The sequence below is a fragment of the Mustela nivalis genome, assembly GCF_964662115.1.
Source record: "Mustela nivalis genome assembly, chromosome: 15".
NCBI classification, from domain to species: Eukaryota; Metazoa; Chordata; class Mammalia; order Carnivora; family Mustelidae; genus Mustela; species Mustela nivalis.
Window position 1 is genome coordinate 44,939,881 of NC_139034.1, and position 4,629 is coordinate 44,944,509.

Genomic DNA, 4,629 nt, shown 5'->3' on the forward strand with positions numbered 1-4,629 from the left:
AGAGCAAAATGCAGTGGATGTGAGAAGCTAGCTATGGCCACGGGGAGCAGATCACCTGGGTTCCTGTAACCCAGATTAGAGAAGTTCAACCTTTTCAAGAGATTTAAACAGAGAAAATACCTGGTTAGAGTGAAAAAATACTTTTGCTTCAGTTTAGAGAGTAAGTTTCGGGAAGCCCTAGTCAGGAAGCTATTATCAATATGTCTACATGATAGACCATAGTAGCCTGGACTCAGTAAAGATAGAAAAGAGGAATGGAAACTTTACAATTTATAATTAAAATCAACAAAATATAGTGGTGCATTGGCTATTAGCTATTCAGTGGTGTATTGCTCTGGCTTGAAGAATTGGATAGGGGAGCATGCTGTTTAACAGCGAACAGTGGGAGAAGAAGAGACTGGGAAGGTGGTCAGGAGTTTGGCTAAACTGGCTGTTTAGGATTTGTCTAGAACGTGCAAGTGAAAACGCTGTGAATTGGATATATCAACCTGAAACTGAGAAGCCTGCTAGAGATTTATATGTAAAAGTCACAAAAATATGCCTGGTAACTGAAGACCAAAGGAAGGGTGTCTGTACAAGGAATGCACAGAATGAAAAGAGACAAGGATTGAAGAATATGCCTTGAAGGGCATTTGACATTTCAATATTGTTTTGAGAAAACTGAGTCAGCAAAGAAAAAAGAGAAGGAGCAGTCAGAAAATAGAGGACATCCCAGGAGACGTGATGTAGAAGTTGAAATAAAGATGGAGTACTCATATGGGTTTAGCATTCTAGAAACTCAAGTAAAATCAGGGCTAAAGTTGCCCACTGATTTAGATTACTTATAAATGTCATGGATGACCTGATGAAGAATTGTTACAGTAGGGTCATGGGATTGCAAGCTGAATGGGAGTGGTTTGATTAGTATGGAGATTGAAAAATTGGTAAAGTAAGTGTTAACTAATTCGGGCAAGGAAGGATTAGTGTAAATAAGGAGTAAGGGAGAGCTTTCAAAAATTGCTGAGATGAATTTGGGGCCATATTATGAAATTTAACTCACCAGTAATACCTAATTACAGTTTATGATGATTTTTAATTTATGAAATAGATTTACATGTTGTTTTTACCCCTATAATCTGTTCAATTTCATCTTGTTTCTGGGATTTTGTTACCTTCTCTCTGTTCCTCTCAATTCATACTTTTATTTTTCATATCAAGACAAATTATTGCCATTGTCTTTGCCTAGCATTCTGTCCCTCCATTCCAGTTTAACTGATCTTTTCTACCTGGATAGACAAGTGTTTTAACCACAGGATACTTGTTTGTATCTTGTGCCTTTGAATATCCAGTCTTAGTTTGACCTTCTTTTGGCTTCTGTTTTTCATGCCTTGATTGATGGAGACCATTAATCATGCATAATGACCTGGTTTTCCAGGATCTTCTGAGCCTGTTAGTACAGGAGCCATGCCAGCTGACACATATAAGTGCATTACTAGACTGTCAGTAATGTTAGACATTCCACAATAAGTATTTAATAAATTCAGGTAAGCATTTGGTCCTTTCCAAAAAGTCAAATATCTCTAAACATGGTATGAGAATCATCACCTTAATTCAGTTTCAGTCCCCCTTTTCATTGTTTTTGAACAAATTTTTATTACACAAAGGTTTTCACATAAGTGGATATTTCTCTACTTTGTACACTATTATTCTTAACTCTCCACAGAAAGGTGCTTCTTAACTTTTCATCTGGTGATGGCAAACACCAAAATCCAGATTTTTTTTTTTTAATTTATTTTTTATTTTCAGCATAACAGTATTCATTATTTTTCACCACACCCAGTGCTCCATGCAATTCGTGCCCTTTATATTACCCACCACCTAGTACCCCAAACTCCCACCCCCCACCCCTTCAAAATCCTCAGATTGTTTTTCAGAGTCCATAGTCTCTCATGGTTCACCTCCCCTTCCAATTTCCCCCAACTCCCTTCTCTCTAACTCCCCATGTCCTCCATGCTATTTGTTATGCTCCACAAATAAGTGAAACCATATGATAATTGACTCTCTCTGCTTGACTTATTTCACTCAGCATAATAATCTCTTCCAGTCCCGTCCATGCTGCTACAAAAGTTGGGTATTTGTCCTTTCTTTTTTTTTTTTTTTTTTTTTTTTTAACAGAATACAAATGCCTCTGTGATTTAAGGTGAAAGCAGTATTTTGGTACCTGGCTCTTGTATTCAGTTATCTGGAATATACCAATGTCTTATTAAAAAATAAAAAATAAATTATCTGTAGGCATGGACAGTGACAATAGTCAGCCATTATATGCTGTCAACTGAAACCAGTAACTGATAGTTGTAGTGATTTTTTAAACATCATCCAGTCTTTTCTTTAGTCCTTTCCTTCAGCTGACTTCTCTGAAGTTATTGTTGAGGAGCTCAGCCTTGAGCTTCCTCTCACAGTTCATTAATAAGGTAAAGCACGGGGCGCCTGGGTGGCTCAGTGGGTTAAAGCCTCTGCCTTCGGCTCAGGTCATGATCCCAGGGTCCTGGGATCGAGCCCCGCATTGGACTCTCTGCTCGGCGGGGAGCCTACTTCCCCCTCTCTCTTTGCTTGCCTCTCTGCCTATTGGTGATTTCTGTCAAATAAATAAATAAATAAATAAATCTTTAAAAAAAAAATAAGGGTAAAGCACTATTCTAGGAATCAGGACATGTCACCTCTCATATAACCTCCCATTCCACCCATTCTGCCCATTCCTGGGTCCTTCTCTTTAGGAATTTCAGGGACTATAGCTTCTGCTGCTGTTAACAGAGAAGCCACTCCAGCAGCATCCAAGAAAGGAGTTCTTACAACATTAGTTGGATCAATGATTCCTTTTCCACCATATTCACAAAGTCTCCAACTATAGCATCATAACCGACTTCTGAAGAACTCTGTATAATTTTCTCAATCGTCAGTGACCCTTCAACACAGGCATTCTTAGCAATGGTCATTGCAGGAATTTTAAGTGTTCTCTTAGTAATTTCTATACCAATGTTTTGATCTTCATTAGTTGGAATTATTGAATCTAAGGCTGGAAAGCACCAAAGCAGGACACAACCCCACTGCCTTCTTCAACAGGAGCTTGTGTAGCTTTGACGATATCTGTAACTCTGTTCATTCACTTCAACATCACTTGTCCCACCAAACTTGAGCACAGCTATTCCTGAGAGTTTTGCCAGAAATTCTTTCAGCTTTTCGTATTTTCTAGTTGTGATGTCTAACTGCTCAATGACTCCTTGAATATGGTTTTCAACTTGAGCCTTTTCACCTTTTCCTTTTAAGAGCATGGCATCATCTTTTGTCACAATGATCTCTCCAACCTTTCCCAAGTCATGAGGCTGATCATCTTCAAGATTTAAAGTCAATCCTTCTCCACACATTTCACCACCAGTAGCAATAGTCATGTCTTTAAACCTGTTCTTTCTATTATCATCAAAAGCTGGAGCTTACACTACTACAGCCTAAAAATCAACTTTTAGCTTTCTCAAAATGAGTGTACTCAGAGCTTCTCCATCAACATCTTCAGCAATTATGACCAGGGGCTTACAGTGAGTGTTGGCAATTTCAAGACCAGGTACAATGGACTGGACACTAGCATTTTCTTTTCACTCAATAGAACATAGGCATCTTGGAATTCACATTTCTGAACTTTTGATGCATTAATAAAGAGAAATATATCCTTGATCAAACTTAATGCCTTCTATAACTTCTAATTCATCATTTCGTTTTTCCATCCTTTCATGTTATGACACCCCTTCTTCCAAACTTTTTCATTACATCAGAAAGGATTTTACCAATTTGTCACCAGAAATCTTAGCACCCTGAGCAATTTCCTCAGGGGTCATCACAGGTTTAGACTGCTCCTTAAGTTGAACAATTACAACATCAACAACAAATAGCACATCTCTCCTGATTTCCACAGGATCAGCACCCTTGCTAAACTTTTCGAAGCCTCCCTTGGCAATAGAGCATGCCAAGACAGTAATAGTGATGCCATCCCTAGCCCCTTCCTTTGTGTTACTGGCAACATCTTTGAATAAGTTTGATGCCAATGTTTTTATTTATCTTTTAAGTCAGTTGATTTTGCAATAGTCATACCATCTTTTGTTACTTTGGGACTTCCACAAGTCTGTTCAGTAATTGCTGTCCTTCCCTTTGGCCCTATAGTAATGGCTACAGCATCAGCTAAAAGGTCTATACCTGAAAGCATTAAGGTGGGCATCTGCACCAAATTTTACATCTTTGGCATAGGCCCAAGTGAGATGAGGTACCAGTGACCTGGATGCTAGCCTAATTTGACAAGGACTACAGGTAATCCAAACATTTCTGCTGGGTGGTGGTGAGGAAAGCCACCGATGAGGCAGACTGTCGCTCTCGGCCCTCAAGAACGACACGGAGACACGCGTGGAGGCAAACTTCTTTAATGGCTTCTTTTTATCTTCTTCCCCCTCTGGCGCAGCACAGCATGCAGCTCCCGCCGCCCCGCTCGGGCGTTGCTGCCGCCTCCAGGGCCGCGCGCCGCCCCTGGGTGCCTGCCGCCGCCACCGCCGCCATGGTCCGGGCTGTGGCCCCCTCCGGCCGGCGCGGCTCGGTTTGGCCTGGCTCCCA

The 4,629-nt window shown here is 40.4% G+C and overlaps 1 pseudogene across 1 annotated transcript; it reads right to left on the reverse strand.

Moving 5' to 3' along the window:
• Window positions 1–2,682: 2,682 nt before the first annotated feature.
• Window positions 2,683–4,345, reverse strand: LOC309849193 (60 kDa heat shock protein, mitochondrial pseudogene; annotated as a pseudogene). The gene has a single exon. The product of its transcript is annotated as a 60 kDa heat shock protein, mitochondrial pseudogene (transcript).
• Between the last annotated feature and the right edge of the window lie 284 nt (window positions 4,346–4,629).